The sequence below is a fragment of the Dipodomys spectabilis genome, unplaced genomic scaffold (genome assembly GCF_019054845.1).
Source record: "Dipodomys spectabilis isolate Male_0828 unplaced genomic scaffold, ASM1905484v1 ptg000120l, whole genome shotgun sequence".
Classification (NCBI taxonomy): Eukaryota; Metazoa; Chordata; class Mammalia; order Rodentia; family Heteromyidae; genus Dipodomys; species Dipodomys spectabilis.
The window spans coordinates 1,915,276-1,932,593 of NW_024870797.1; the positions used below are offsets into that span (position 1 = coordinate 1,915,276).

The window sequence follows — 17,318 nt, forward strand, 5'->3', positions numbered from 1 at the left end:
GTATTATATATCATACTATATCTTGTATAACATATTATATATAATATTCTAAATAAGTTCATATGATATATTCTAAATATATAATATAGTACAATATAATGTTATATATTATATATCATGATATACCATATGATATGTGTACCATATATATCATATGATATACATCAGATGACATGTCATATATCATACATATGTATCATATACATCATACAATACATGTGTCATGTCATATATACAGCATATATGCATCATATACATCACATAATGTGTGTCATATATATCATATAATGTGCATCAAATGTGTCACATATACATCTCTACTTGTCCTGGTCTCTTCTTCCTCTTCCCCTGCCCCTCCTTTCCCCCTCTCCCTCCTCCCTCTCCCGTCCTCCCTTTCTCATTCCTCCTCACCTTCTTCCCATTCTGACCAACCTGCATTCCTCCATTGCCCCTTTTCCACACATGCAGGATCCCCTGATGCTTGTGACCAGCCTTCCTCTCTCCTCCTCCCTCCTCCTCCCTCATCTCCCCCAGAGCCCCAGGATCTCCCCAGCGTCCACCATGGAGTCCCCTCACTTGGTCACGCTATGCTGCCCCATGCAGCATCCCGCGTGGTCCTGACACTGGGCCTGGGTGGTGTGGTGTTGGCCTTGGCGCTGGGCCTGCTGCAGACACCACTGGGGCCCTGATGGTGGTGCAACCCAGAGAGCAGAGCGGCCTCCCCGACCTCCAACCACATCCTGCACACCTTATGGGCCTGCAATATGCTGGGCTGTGAGGGTGAAGAAGAGAAGGGAGCAGGGAAGGGAGAGGAGAGGAGGAGGAGGAAATGAGAGGAGGAGGAAAATAGGAGGAGGAGGGGGAAGAGGATAAGGAGGGAAGGAAGAAGAGATGAGGAGGTGGAGAGGAGAGGAAGAGGAATAGAGGAGGAGAAGGAGAGGGGAAGGAAGAGCAAAGGAGGCAGATAGGAGGAGGAGAGGAAGAGGACGTGGAGAGGAGGAGAGGAGGAGGAGGAGAGGAGGACAAAGAAAGGAGATGGAGTGGAGAGAAGAGGAAGAGGAGGAAGAGAGGAGGAGGGGATGAGAGGAGAAAGAGGAGGAGGTGTAGGTGGAGGAAGAGGAGAGAAGGAGGATGAGAGGAAGAGAGGAGGAGACCAGGAGGAGGAGAAGAGGAGAGAACAGGAAGAGAAGGAGTAAGAAAGGAGGAAGAGGAAAGGGAGGAGGGGAAGAAAATGAGGAGAGTAGAGGAGGATGAGGAGAGAAGGAGAGGAAGAGGAAGAAAAGAGGAGGAGGGGAGAACAGATGGAGGAGAAGGAGAGGATGACCAGGAGAGCAGGAGGAGGAGGAAGAGAGAAGGAGAGAAAGAGGAGGAAATGTAAGGAGGAGGAGAAAATGAGGAGAGCAGGAGAGAAAAGGAGAGGAGGATGAGGAAAATAGGAAGAGGAGAGGAGCACAGGAGGAGAGGCGGAAGAGCAAAGGAAGAAGAGGAGGATTAGAGGAGCAAGAGGAGGACGAGAATACCAGGAAATCAGCAGGAGGAGGAAGGTAGCAGGAGAGATGGAGACCAAGAAGATGAGGAATGGGGAAGAGATGAGGAGGAGAGTTGATGAGGAAGTGAAGAGGAGAGAAGGAGGAACAGTAGAGCAGGAGGAAGAGAAAAACGGAGTGGAAGAGTAGGAGCATAGAGGAGGAGACTAGAAGAGGAGGTAGAGAAGAGGGGGAGAAGAAGAAAAAGGCAGCAGGGGGAGGAGAGGAAGAGGAAGAAGCAAGGAGGAATAGGCGAGAAGGAGGAGGAGAGAAGGACAGGAGAGCAGGAGGAGAAGGAAGAGAAGTTGAGGAAGAGGAAGAAAAGAGAAGAGGAGGAGTATAGGAGGTGGAAGATAAAAGGCAGATAGGAGGAGATGAAGAGGAAAAGGAGAGGAGGAGGAGAGGTGGACAAGGACAGCAGGAGGAAGATGAGAGAAGTAGAGGAGAAAAGGAAAAGGAGGAGAAGAGAGCAGGAGGAGGAAGGGGAGAAGAGGAAGAGAAGGAAGAGGGAAAATAGAGGAGACGAGAGTAAGAGGAGGAGAAGAGGAGGGAGGAAAAGAGCAGAAAATAGGAGGAGGAGGAAAGGTGGAGGAGGAGATGAGGAAGAGGAGGAGGAGAGGAGAGGAAGAGAAGGATAGGAGGATGAGGAGGAGAGGAAGAAGGGAGGAGAGGAGGAGGAAAGGAGGACGACAGGAGGAAGATGGGAATGGAAGAGAGAAGGAGGAGGAAGAGGAGGAGAGGAAGAACAGGAGGAGCAGACCTGGAGGAGGAGGAGAGAACAGAAAGAGAACCATAGGAGAGGAGCAGGAGGTGGAGTTGGAGGAAAAGGAGGAGGACCAGGAGAGCTAGAGGAGGAGGAAGAGAAGGAGAGGAGAGGAAGAGGTGGAGGAGGGAGGAGGAGGAGAAAATGAGGAGAGGATGAGAGGAGAAGATAGGCGGATGAGGAAAGAAGGAGAAGAAGAGATGGAAAGGAGTGGAGTAGGAGGGAGAGGGGAAGGAGAAAGGAGGAGGAAGAGGTGGAGGAGGAAGGAAAGAAGACTAGGAGGAAAGGGGCAGGTGGAGGAGGAGAGAAGGACCAGGAGAGCAGGAGGAGGAGGAGAGGAGAGATAGAGAGGAGGAGGGAGGAGGAGGAAGAGATGAAGAGGAGAGGAGGAGGCGAGGAGTATGAAGAGCAGAGACAGATAGCAGGAGATGGAGAGGAAGAGGATGAGAAGAAGAGGAGGAGGAAATGAGGAAAGGAAGAGGAGGAGGAGGAAAGGAGGACCAGGAGGGATCTCCTTCCTCATCCTCTTCCTCTCCATCTGTCTGTCTCTCTTCCTGCTCCTCCTACTCTCCTGGTTCTCCTCCTGTTCTCCTCCTCCCCTCTTTTCCTCATTCTCTTCTCTCCTCATTTTTTCCTACTTCTCACACCTCCTCCTCTTTTGCTCCTTCTCTCCTCTCTTCCTCTTCCTGCTCTTCTGGTCCTTCTCTCCTCCTCTTCCTCCTCCTCCTTCTCCTTCTCCCCCTCTTCCTCTCCTCCTTGTTATCCTCCCATCTTCCTCCTCCTCTTTTCCTCCACTTCTTCTCCTCATTTTTCTTCTCTCCTCTCATCTCCTCCTCTTCTTTTCCTCCTCCTCCTTTCATTTTGTCACCTCTCCTACCCATTTCTCCTCCTCCCTCCTCCTCTTTACCTCCTCTTCTTCTTCCTCTCTTCCTCCTCCTCCTGCTCTCCTCCTCGTTTGCTTTTTCTCTTCTTGTTCTTCTGTTCTCTTCCTCTTTTCCTCCTGGTCTCCTCCTCTTCTCCTTGTTCTTTCCTCCTCTTGTCCTCCTCTTCCTCTTCTCCTCGACCTCATCCAACCCTCCTCCTCCCTGTTCCTCTTCCTCTCTCCTTTCCTCCTCCTCTTCCTCTCCTCCCCCACCTCCTCCTCCTCTTCTCGTCCTCTCTTTTCTCCTCCTCTCTTCCCCCTCCTCTCTTCATCTTCCTCCTCCTCTCTTCCTACTACTCTCATCCCCCATCCTCCTCTCCTCCTCTTTCTCCTCCTATCCCCTCATTCTCTTCTCCTTCTTATCCACTCCTCCTCCTCCTCTTCCTCCTCTATTCCTTATCCTCTCCTTCCTCCTTTCCTCCTCCTCCTCTCCTCATCCTTCTTTCCTTTTCCTCCTCCTCCTCTCCTCTTTCTCTTCTTATCCTCCAGCTACTCTACTCCTCCTCTTCCTTTCCTTCTCCTATCTTCCTCCTCCTCCTCTTTTTCCTTTCCTCTTCCTCTTCTCCTCCTCTTCCTCTTCTCCTCCTCTTCCTCCTCTCCTCCTCTTCCTCTCCTTTTCCTCTTCTTCGACTCCTACCCTCCTCCTACTCATCCTCTTCTCTTCCTCTCCAGATCCTCCTCTTCTCCTACTTTTCCTGTTCTCTTCCTCAGCATCTCCTCTACCTCCTCTCCTCCTTTCCCTGTCCTCCTCCTTCTGTACTCCTCTCCTCTTCCTCCACTCCTCTCCTCCTTTTCTTTTTCCTCATCCTCCTCGTTCTCCTCCTCGTCCTCCTCGTCCTCCTCGTCCTCCTCGTCGTCCTCGTTGTCCTCCTCCTCCTCCTCTTTCCTCCTTCTCTTCCTCCTCTTCCTCTTCCAAAAATTCATGCATTGGGAAACAACAGCTGAAAAGCCATTGAGGATTTCTGGGGAAGGGAGGCACCACCAGGTGGTCGGATAGCGACATGACACCCACCCTGGCCTCAGGGCTCTGCCAGCATGGCTTGCCCCACCACCTGGTGGCCTCTTTTCAGTCATCACTGTTAAGTGATTAAGTGAACTCCTACCTAGTCAACTATGGTAATGTTCAGAACATGGGTTCTGAACACAAGTGGGCCTGGAGAAATGGAACGGAGGGAACAATGACATGGTGGGTGGGAGGGGGTTGGGCAGAGAGCGAGAGCCAGGAAACAAGAGCCAGACACGTAATGGGTTTCCGGGGACCTCTTGTACAACCGTGTGGGCATTGGCAGGTATAGCACCCAGGAGTCCAGGGCGTGTAGTGTGAAGTGAGCTCCCTCTCAAAGGGGTGGGTATAACATCATGATGTCTATAGGGCAATGTGGAAAGTGAGCTGTCTGGTGCCACCCTGTGGAGATGTGTGGACCTGGCACCAAGCCACCTGCTAGGCATTGTGGGAAATGAGTTCTCTCATGCCATCATGTGGAGAAGGGCAGGCATAGCACCCAGATGCCTGCTAGGCATTGTGGCCCTACCCGTACAGACATGCGGGCCTACCACACACCCATCAGCACTGCATTGTGGGTACGGTTATTCAGCCACACCAAATGGAGATGGACAGGTACAGCATCTGGACATCCACTGGGCATTGTGGGGAGTGAGATACCTGTCACCATCCTGTGGAGGTTTGTGAGTTGCCCTCTGTGAAATGTGTTGCCCTCTGTGAAATTGAGTTGCCCTCTGTGAAATGTGGAAAGTGAGCTCTATGTGCCACCCCGTGGAGATCTGTGGCCATAATAGCAGATTGTCAGCAGGGTATTGTGGGAAATATGCACTCTAGCCCCTCCCAGGTGAGTTGTGCAGTTATATAACCAGGTGTTAACAGGGCATTGTGGGAAGTAAACTCTCTGGTGCCACCCCATTTTGATGTGCAGGCTTAGCAACCAGTCATCCACTGGCATTGTGGGAAATGAGTTCTTTGGTGCCACTCTTTAGAAATATGAAGGCTTAGCACCCAACCCATCCTGAGTAGTGTGGGACAGGAGCTTTCTGGCCCCACCCCATGCAGATATTTGGGCCAGCACACAGCCATCAGCAGGGCATTGTGGTTACTGTTCTTCAGCCACACCCCATGGAGACATGCAGGTACAACATCTGGACATCCACTGGGTATTGGGGAAAGTGAGCTCCCTGGCATCATGCCTTGGAGGTGAGAGATTATAGCACCAGGTCGCCTGCTATTAATTGTGGGAAGTGAGCTCTATGGCCAACACCGTGGAGAGGTTTGGGCATCAGACCTTGCTGTCTGCTGGGCATTGTAGGAAATGAGCTCTCTAACACAACCCCGTAGAAATGTGCAGGCATAGATCCTGGTTGCCTACGGAGCATTGTGGAAAGAGAGCTCTCTGGTGCCCCTCTGGGAACATGTGTGCACATGGCACACACTGATTGCTGGAAAGTGTGGGAATTGAGCTCTGTTGTACAAACTCATGCAGAGAAGCAAGCATAGGACCCGGATAAAGGCTTTTTTGGGAAGTGACCCCTTGGCACCACCCTGTGGAGATGGGTAGACACAGAACTAGGCTGTCAGCAGGGCATGGTGGGAAGTGAAGTCTCTGTGATATGCCATGGAAATGTACAGGAATAATGGTGGTCTGCATGGAGGGCATTATGGGTAGTGATCTCTGGTGCCACTCAATGGAGAAATACAGGTTTAGCAACTTGCTAACCACTGAGCCTTCTGGGAAGTGAGCTCTCTGGTTCCAACATGTAGAGTTGTAAGGGTGTGGCCTCAGGCTGATTGCTTGGGATTGTGGGAAATGAAGTCTCTGAATAGAGCCCACAGAGAATTGCCAGCAAAGCCCCTGGCTACCACCAGTGTCCTGTGGAAGAAACCACTCTTGTGCCCCCCTGTGCAATGCACATAGCACCACTTGCCTGCTTGGAATTGTGGTAAATGAACTCTTTTGTGCCAACTCTTGGAGAGTTACCGCTGGAGTGAGCTCTCTGGTGCCACCTCGTGGAGGTGTGTGGACACAGCACCAGGCCATCAGCAGGGCATGGGAAGTGAAGTCTCTGTGCTATCCCATGGAAATGTATAGGCATGGCAGTGGTCTGCACACAATGCATTGTGGGTAGTGAGATCTCCAGTGCCACCCAATGGAGAAGTGCTGGTTTAGCACCTTGATAACCACTGAGCGTTTTGGAAGTGAGCTCTCTGGTTCCAACATTTGGAGTTCTAAGGGCTTGCCCCCAGGCTGATGGCTTGGAATTGTAGGAAATGAAGTCTCTGAATACAACCCATGGAGAATTGCCAGCAGAGCACCTGTCCATCTCCAGTGCATTGAGGGAAGTGAGCTCTCCGGTGCCAGCCTGTGGAATTGTACATGAATAGCATCCACCTGACTTCTGGACAATATGGGAATTGAGCTCCCTGGTACTGCCCTGTGGATATCTATGGCCATTATAGAAGGTCATCAGCAAGACTTTGTGGGAAGTGAGCTCTCTGGTGCCACCCCATGGAGATACACAGTCTTAGCACCCAGCCACCATTTGGGAAGTTTTGGAAATGAGCTCTCTGGTGCCACCCTGTGGAGATGCATGAGCTTAGCACTAGGCTGTCAGAAGAGCATTGTGGGAAATGAGTTCTCTGCTGCCACCCCTTGGAGCTGGGCAGGTGTATCACCAGGCAATCAGCAGCCCATTGTGGGCAATGAGTTCTTTGGTGATACCCTGTGGTCATGTGCAGACTTTGCACTGGAATATCCTGAGGCAACCTAGTGCTATGCCCACACATATCCATGAGGTGGCACCAGAAAGTTCACTTCCCACAATGCCCTGTGTCGACCCTGTGCTATATCATCACATCTCCTCGGGATGGCACCAGAGAGCTCATTTCCCACAATGCTCTAGTGATAGTCAGGTGTTCTGCTGGCAATTCTCCATGGGTTGTACTCATACTTCATTTCCCACAATGTGAAGCAATTGGCCTGGTGCCCTACACTTACCTCTCCACAGGGTGGTACCAGAGAGCTTACTTCCCACAATGCCCAGGGGGTGGATGGTTGCTAATCCTGTACTTCTCCATAGGGTGGCACCAGGGAGCTCACATCCCACAATTTCCTGCCAGCAGACAGGTGCTATGTTCACATATCTCCACCGGGAGGCATCAGAGAGCTCATTTCCCACAATGCCCTACTGATAGGTGGGTGTTATACTTGCAAGTCCCATCGGGTGGCACCATTGAGCTCACTTCCCACAATGTTCAGGGTCTGCCAGGTGCTATACCCACACATCTCCTCAGGGTGACACAAGAGAGCTCATTTCTCACAATGGTTTGCTGAAGCCTTTGTGTTAAGCCTACACATCTCCAAGGGGTGGAGCCAGAAAGCTCTCCGACAATTCCCTGCTGACAGCCTGGTGCTAAGCCCATGCATCTCCACAGTATGGTACCAGAAATCTCAATTCCCACATTACCCAGCGGTCATCCAAGTCCTATGCTTGCAACTCTTCATGAGTTGACACAAGAGAGCTCTTTTTCCACAATTCCCAGCAGGCAGTGTTTGCTATGCCCTTGCATCTCCACGGGGTGGCACTAGAGAGCTCATTACCCACAATGCTCAGCAGACAGCTCTTATACCCGCACCTCTCCATGGGGTGGCACCACAGACTCATTTCCCACAATCCACAGAAGGTGACACAGTGCTATGCTCTCCACTCTCCACAGGATGGTGCCAAGGAGCTCACTTCCCACCATGCCCAGCGGGCAGTCAGGTGCTACCCTATCAAATCTCCATGGAGTGCCTCCAGGAAGCTCATTTACCAAAATGCCTAGAGGCCCACGAGTGCTATGCGTGCATATCTCCACGGGATGGCTACAAGGAGCCCCTATCCACAATGCCCCACAGCTCCTGGGTATTATGTGTGCATATCTGCATGGGGTGACACCAGGGAGTTACTTCCTACAATTCCCTGCTGATAGCATGTATGCACATCTCCATGGAGTGGTGCCAGAGAGCAGACTTCCCGCAAGGCCTTCCTTATGCCCAGGTGCTGTGCCCTCACATTTCAATGTGTTGGCAATAGAGAGCTCATTTCCCACAATGCCTTGATGAGTATCTGGTACTTTGCCCTCACATATCCACATGGTAGCACAAGGGAGCTAATTTCCCATAATCCTCAGTGGCTGGGTGCTGTGCACACGTCTCCACATGGTGGTGCTAGAGAGCTCATTTTCCACAATGCCTGGCTCTGTTGCCGCACATATCTACAGGTTTACATCAGAGAGCTTACTGGCCACAATGCCTTCCTGACAGCTCTGTGCTTTCCTGCACATCTAGATGTGGTGCAACCAAAGAGCTAATTTCCTACAATGCCCAACAGGAGGCCGGGTCCTATACCTGCACATCTCCACGGAGTGGCACCAGAGAGCTTATTTCCCATAATTCCCTGCTAACAACCAGGTGCTATACCTGCACATGTCCATGAGGTGGCACCAGAGAACTCATTTCCCAAAAGGCCCTGCGGTCAACCAGGTGCTATTCTCTCACATCTCCATGCGACGGCAGCAGAGAGCTCATTTCCAACAAGGACCTATGGACGGCCCTGTACTATGCCTCTCACATGTCCATGGAAAGGCACTAGAGAACTCATTTGCCATAATGCCCTGCTGACAGCAAGGTGTGTGCATGCACATCTCCAAGTGGTGGCATCAGAGAGCACATTTCCAACAATTTCCTGCTGAAGGCTGTGGTCTATGCCTGCGCATCTACCTTGCCAGATAGATCAACTTCCACAATTCCTAGTGGAAGGACAGTTGCTGTGCCTGCACATCTCCAAGGGGTGCCATCAGAGAATTCACTTTTCACAATACTCTGTTTATGGCCTAGTGCTATGCCTTCATATGTCCACAAGTGGTTCTAGAGCTCACTTCCCACAATTCCCAGCATAGTTTAGTGGATCATATGATTAGCACTGTTGAGTTTTTGGGTGCAATACACACCAAAAGAGAAAAGGAAACAGATCATTAATTAAACTCTGGCTTTTGCATAACTGCAATTTGATACTTCTGTGAATGAGGACTCCACAGCCCTTAGGCATGCTGGATAAAAGTCATCTCATTTGATTGTGTGACTCTACTGGGCTACAGAAATAATCATTTGAGCCATAAGATGATGTATCACCCCTGTAATACTACCTACTCAAGAGGCTGAGATCTGAGGATGGAGGTTTGAAGCCAGCCTGAGCAGAAATATCTGTGAGAATCTTACCTTCAAGTAACCATGAAACAGCTGGAAGTGAGGCCAGGTGCCAGTGGTTCACACCTGTAATCTTAACTAATAAGAAGATACAGAGTTGAGGATCATGGCTCAGAGCCAGACCAGGAAGGAAGGTCCATGAGACTTTTAAGTACCAGAACAGTTGGAAGAGGAACAGTGGCTCAAGTGATATAGTGCTTGTCTTGAGAAAGGCAGGCACAAGAAAAGAACAAAGCTGAAAATGGAACTGTGGCTCAAGTGTCACAGCACCAGCCTGGCCTCAAATGAAGAGGGCTCCACGAAGAGGACCTGTTTTCCTGGATGCTCAGGGTGGAGTCCCATAAATGAGATGGGGTGGGAAATGGGTGTGAGCCTAAACAAGTGGTCCTGCCAGGATGTGGGCCTCATCTAGGTCTTATTTGTGCCCATGTAGCTGCTCAGGTAACTACCCAGGAAGCTGCCCATGTAAGCACCACAGCCAGTGGCCCTGGACTTTCCAGAGCAATGCTTGTGTGTGGAGGGCTGAAGTTTGGCCTTTGCTGTGCCCAGGTTATCTGTCTAGGTAGGTGCCCATGGGTCATTGCCAGTTGGCTAACCTCAGCCTCTAAGGGGGGCACTTGAAGGCCCAACATGGTGGCTCCACCTTCAGGGTGCACAGGTCCCTGTCCAAGTTGCTGCTCATGTTGCTGCCCATAACAGCACAGTGACGGCTATGCTGGAATTCTCATGGCTGAAGGATCTGGACCTCTGAGCTAGTGGAGAGCAGGATGTGAGAGACAGAATGGAGAATCAAGCAAAGTGGGTGGCATGCACGGTGCCCAGAACCACCTGTCCAAAAGTACTACTTGTATAAGACCTGTGCTGTCCAGACACGTGGGGAACAGCATGGATGTGAAAGCACACCATGCTGCAGCACAAAGCATAAACCAGAATGCCAGAACTAACACATACACACACATACAGAAAGTAAGTAAGTGAGTGGAAATAAAATCCCATGTGCAGCAGCAAGCCAACTCCAATAAGCCTACCTGTGCATGCTAGCACCACCAGATGCACCAGAAAGACACCTGATCACAGGACGATAAGCGTGCCAATAGGCCTACATGCACTAGGAAGTCTGCTTCACCTGCAGGCGGACATGTACCAGGTGGCACTCAAGCACCAAAGAAATCCAGGCCTGCCCAGTGCCTAGGATGGGTACTGACAGGCCAGTACTAAGTTTCTTAGCTGGTAACCCTTCCCGTGCTTGTGAACGTATTCTGTAGCCCCATGCATGACTGGACGCTGACCCTCATTTTGTAATTAGGTGCAGCTGTGAGCCCCGCCCCCCCACCATGCCCATGCAGCGGCCGGCACCTTGTGCTTGGGCATGATCTATTGCAGCTGCTGCCAGCACCCATGTTTGGGCAGGGCTGCCACGGGGCTCCCACCGGGCCTCTCCCTGCAGAGCCTGCTCTGTGGCCCTTAAGAAGGCTTGGGCCACCGGGGACAGAGTGTGCTTCCTCCGGTATGAGGTGCTTAGTGCATGTGCATGGCTTGATGGTGCCAGGTATCAAGGATCACAGATAGGCAACTCTTCAGTGAGACTGGTTGGGCCTTGAGCATTCAGTCCGAGCCTACGTGCCCATGCTCAGGTGTCTACATTGTATTGCTTTGTCCATCCAAGTCTTCCCATGTCATTGTGTGGTGTCAAATGTGCTGGTGCACATTTGTATATGCTTGTCCTCCTGTAGTCCATGGTCCTTCTGGTGCAGGTGGCTGTGCTGGAGTGTATGGGCATGCTTGTAGGGGAGTGGGCTTGCTAGTGCATGTGAACATGCATGTGACATTTTGAATTCATTCATTGTGTGTGTGTGTGTGTGTGTGTGTGTTGGTATGAACACTGCACATAGCTCCACATAGTGGACCCAGGTGTTCACTAAAATAAAGAATAATTTTATTTTATTGTTTGTCTAGAACTTTTGTGGAACATCATGAAAATTTAGATCTCACTCTACATGTCAGGCTGGGCCTCAATTTCTCCTATGCTGCAGTTACAGGCAAGTGACAGCTACTGTTGGTATAGTTCTTTACATTTAATTTTCTGTGATATTAGATTCTTTAGATTACTCAATGAATCTTATTATACATATACATATATTTGTGGTTTTCATACTCATTTATGCCTTTCCTCTTTTTATTACTGGACAATTATAGGATCCCTGTTAGCCTATATTCACAGAAATCTGTACTTTTTAGAGATGAACACCACACCTTTATTGGAAGACATTTAGAATCACAGCACTGGGGATTTCTTTCTTTCCCTTCTTTTTTTCTTTTCTTCTCTCTTTTGTTCCTTGTTATTTTAAACTTCTTTCTTTTCTTTTTGGGGCCAGATGTGGAGCTTGAGGTGAGGGCCTAGTTGCTGAATCTGAGGTTGGCCATCTACCACTTAATGCACAGTTTTATTCCCAGGTTTTAGTGGTAGCTAGGATTACAGGCGTGAGCCATCGGCACCAGGCAGGATACTATCTTTTTGAAATAAGTTCTTTGAGAGAGTGACAGAGTCCTTTGCAGAATCAGTAGCAAGTATGTGGCAATATATTTACATGGTTGGCACTCATTAGAAAACTGGTAGCCATTGTGTGGTGCTCATTATTTCATAAGCAGTGTTCATAATTCCAACAAACAATATTGGGAAAAGAGAATGGTATCATACACAATTTGCCAGAGGGTCCAATTTAAGTAAGTTTTCATTGTTAATACTTGAAGTTTGAATGAGATTCAGAAAATTCTAATAACCTTCATGGCAAAATATTGTAAGGAATGAATCATAGTATTTTTGAGAACTACATACTTTATACATCCATATTACTGGGATCGAAAGTCCATGGGTTTGTAGAGCTACGTGTAGCTTCCTTTCCTGGTGATAAATTTCTAGAGATTTTTTTTATTTGCCTGGGGTAGGTCTTTATTGAAGAACATAACAATAAGTGAGAATTATACACCATCAACTTTGGCACATGTGTTAATTTCTTAGATAGATGTTCATAAATTCTTTAGTGGACTTGAGTAGTATCCATCTCATCTCCAAGCCCTCAGTAGGTGTGGTTACAGGATGCACAAGATGACAGAGCTTCTTGAGTAGTTTATATCACCCTTGGCATGTCTGTTTATCCAACCTTAGTATCTGAGCATGAATGCAGAAAGTCTGCCAGTAAGGGAAGGAAACAGCTTTTATTTTGGGTGTTGAAGAGACTAATTTATTTGTTGCCTCATTGACTAGGATTTTGAAACTCCAGGGTGTATCAAACAGTCTCCATTTTGTATAACTGGATTAGCATCAGATTCTGATTGCCTTACCCAACAGGTACTAGGTTACAAAAGACCTCCTGTGATGTTATAGAATTCTTATAATGGTCTAGGATTGTCTGTGTAGTTAGGACTATTGCAGCTGTGGTGTTCGAATTGTGAATATAAGTTAAATGCCAGAGGAAGGAAGATATTGAGATGCAGGAGGAACTTTCAGACATTTCAGATACTTCAAAATATGGCTCCACAGAGTCAGATACTTCCATCCTACCTTCATTGAGTTATCGATCACCCACTGAGGAAGCTGATTTAAGGTCTAAGATTGAGGAAAATGCTTTTCCTATTTTGTCTCAGACATCCTAGGTCCAGAGACTTCTTTCAACATTTTGTGTATCTGATCCAGATGAAAACAATGATTTTATTTCCCTGACTTACCCAGAAAACTTTAGAAAATAGTTGAAAGTGACAAATTCAAGTCTATTTGGTGGAGTGAGGATGGAACTTCTGTTGTGATTAAGGAAGATCTCTTTATGGAAGAAATTTTGGAAAGAAGTATCCTTTCAAAAATTTTCAAACTAAAAATATGAAAAGTCTAGTTTGGCAATTGAATCTGTATGGGTTCAGTAAAATTCAGCACTGATTTCAACGATCTGCTTCTCTGGTTGATTTTCTTGCTGAAGAAAAAGAAACATCTGCTTTAAGCAAGGTAATTAGGCTTTTTTCCCTTTAAGTATTAACCCATGTCTTATTTTGTATACCTCTTTCACCTTTTACTACACTAGAGTAAATCCAAATAAAAAAATAACTGAAAATTTAATAAAAAGAAAAATTTTAATCTCTTAAGGACAACCTGATACTTAAATATTTAGAATTTACCAAAAAATTGCTAGCTAGCAACTTTGAATCTTACTAATGAATTGTGAATAAAACTACTTAAAATGTTCATTGTTGCTATAACAACAAAGCATGGTTTCACTTGAGGGAATAATATTTTTAGGATTATGTATAGTTGTTTTCTCTCAAGTACATTTTAAGTAATGAAAGTAAATATACATTATCTGACTTGTCTCCCAATAATATTTCTTCCACTAGGTTAGGCACTGACTCATTAAAATATCTCCAAATGACTTTCTTCTTTGGTTTCAGTTGCTGTGTTACCATAATCCAAATTTTGAAGAAGGATATCCCCAGCTGTTAGCAAGAATGAAAAGAAGAGTCTGGATTAAAAATGTTTCTCCAGTAGCTGCTTCACTGATTCCAATTCCGGACAATAAAGAGCACCTTGGAGCAGGAGGTAATTTGAATAATACCAATTGTCAATTAGTTTCTGAAATCAATGGAGAAAATTTCCTTTCAATTCAGGAAATTTATTGCTGTCTCCAATACAGCAGCATTCCAGCAGTCACATGATTGCAAGTTCAACTTACATAGTCAGAAATGACTTTTCTCTTAGACCCTAATCAGTTCAACCATCAGAATCAATTAGAACATATCAACATGACATTTTTAATCATGTGGCCACTTTTCATGTTGTCAAACTACACCCACATGGTAAATTTTGTTGCAACTTCTACTTGTCAATACCAGATCATACATCTGTTACAAAATTGCAATTATGGACTGTAATTCCAAATGGAGCCTTCTGTTCTCCCAACTCCATATCCTCATGTATTATCCAATGATGCTCCTGATTCTAACCTCCTATGACAAGCACCCAATCAATACGTCTCATTGCTATCATTCCCAGTAGAACTGATGCACCATTTTCAAACTCGACTCACCAACAATCATCATTATACCACCATCATTCTAAGATTAATCTACGAATGGAAAGCTAGATTTGGCAGAAAGCACACTAAAATGTTTTGGTAAAATTTACCTACACAATAAAGTGGCATGCTAATTAAAATCTATGCTTTCTTTTTCCTTATTTAAGGGAAGTCCTTTAGAGGAAAATGTTGGTTTATTTCAATAGCAGGCTATGGTACTTCATATTTTTTGAAATATGATTCTCCACAGTCATTTGATAGGAAATCTTTCACCTCTCTTTTAATCTAAGTATTTGACAACTTATATTCAGAAGAGGTGATGGTAGCAAAAAAGAGTAAGCAAGAAGTTTGAAATCACCTAAAATGTATTAAAGGTAAGCCTAAATTAGGAACAGGGAACAGGGCATTCGAAACAAAGTGTATGAAAACAGATGCATATTATCTCAGTTTTTTTCAGTTATGTTAGCAACCATGAAACCGACAGTAGAAAACTGAAACAGGTTAATATTAAAATCACAGTTAAACATCGCAGCACACATAACATATGATCTTTCTTGTTTACCGTATAAATTCCTGCACCTTGTCTTTAGGACTTTTTAGTGTTCTACCACTATTCCTCCATGAAAAATTCTGACTTTTCTCCTCTTTACTTTGATCCATTTTATTGCCCACAATCATATATTATGCTTCACTTCTCAGTACAAACTTGCTTTACAATATATGTTCAATTAGTTTTCACTATAGAGATATTTCTTTTTAAATCTTACTACAACTAATGTCCCACCTGTTGTCATAACATTAATTACCACATACTCTTGGTATTGTTGAATCATTGACCATTACACTAATACAACTCAGAGATACCCTTTCAATAACACCATAAAGCTTTTTATTTTTCCTTTGCTTACATATGGGCTTGTACTTCTTTGTTCATATATCTTCCAATCTGCATGCTCCATTCTCTGGTTAAACTGGCCCGCCCTTCTTAGAAAGAATTTGATGTCCAATTGCCAATCCTTTTTTTTTTTGCCACTGCTCCATGACCATTTTTGTAACTTTAAAGAACCAGCGTCTGCAGCAGATATTTCACACTATACACCTTCCTGTGTCTAAAAAGCATGCTGGAAACTTGACAATTCTCTATTCCTTCCTCCTTACTGACCCATTTTTATTTTGAATTTCCTGATATATGGGCAGTTCCAAACTCACCAGCATTGACTGCTACCCATTGACTGCTAATGGTAAGTTCATTAGTAAACTCTGAACACATTGAAATAAAACCATCAACCATCAATCCCTTAACACCCAGCAGGGCCAGTTGGAACAGCAGAACATAGAATTGTGCTCTCTCAGCTGGCATTTTAACTACTTGTAGCCAGATGCCTTGGAACACAGCATTGTTCCTAGTCAGATTGTTGGGGATTGACCTCTATTAACATGTACAGGATTTGGTGCAGGAAAGCTAAACGTGGAAAACTATATGTAATTACATGTATACACTGCTTTAGTTATATATTTTTAGGGTGCTTTCCCTGTACCAATTCATCTAAACTCTTCTAGACCTGAAAGATACTTTTTTTTCAGTCCTCTGCACCAACTAGTCAGGCCATAGTTGCTTTCAATGGACAGACTAACTGGAGAGGGAAACCCAACTAGTGAAATGGACTTACCTCCCACAATAGTATTGAAACTCACCCATCTTATTAGAGGAGGCTCTCCAACAGGAATTATGAGAGTTTCTTCAACCAAAATAATCCTTCATGTCCATCCTAGGGACGCGGAGGCAAGCAGGCACAGAAGATGGATTATTTTGAGGTTTATTATAGGGACCATATTTACCAGGTAAGGAAGAAAATCCACCCCTATGGCAGTGGCAGGAGAATCTGGAGGCAGGTAATGCATGCACAGGTGTGTCTAGGTGGAGAGAGGGGTGGCCAGCTATCTGGTGGGAAATCTAGAACAAGGAGTAGCTCATGTTGGGTAAAGCTGAGGACCAGAGGTGGGGATAATATTAACATTTCCCACTTAGTAATTAGTAATTAGTAAAAGGCAAAAATTGCCATTAGTAGCCCAAGAGAGACATAAGCCAGGGAGGGACTGATTCCCAGAAGGGGCTGTCAAAGCCCCGAGATTGCCTTTTTTTGTCTTGGATTTGAGAAAAAGCATGGTACCTGACTCCTGCACCTTGAAGGGGGTGGTAATTCTTTTCCCACTTTAGGAACACAATAACCAGAGAAGGAGTTGGCAGAGATATTTAAAGGTAATAGGGCCAACGGTTTCATAGGCTTTCTTGGCTAATTCCTGATGGCCTGGAGATGTTGAAGAGTCCCTAGTGCTGGGGTCTTTAGGGTCCAGGTTTGTGCTGGGCAAGGCAGGGTAGTGTAAGTGAAATATCAGTTTGCCTGTAGTAACAGGATGGCCTTGACTTTTTCCAAGGTGGTGTCCGGGTGGGGGCTTTTTATCCTTTAAAAGAAACTTTCTGACACTTCAGGTAAAAAGCTGACAGGGTGACAAGCTCAATTAATTTGAATTACTTAGGAAAAAACACACTTGCCACGGCCAGAAAAGTTCCATTTGGAGCACAAGCCCAATTACGGGGAAGGAGAAATAACTGGACTGGAGGCAGGATGCAAGTGTCTAGGGTTTTTGTCAACTGGGTAGGGAAGAACATAATGGACCAGCTGGGAGTAACCAGTCAGAGGTGACTATAAATACAAATTGTAGGTAACAAAGGCAAGACTGTACTTTGTCCAATTAGAAGGTAGAAACTATGAACATTAGGTGGACAAGCAA

General features: G+C 46.3%; 1 pseudogene; it reads left to right on the forward strand.

The window, feature by feature from the left end:
• Positions 1-12,954: 12,954 nt before the first annotated feature.
• On the forward strand, positions 12,955-14,216 carry LOC122115526 (annotated as a pseudogene).
• Positions 14,217-17,318: the final 3,102 nt, after the last annotated feature.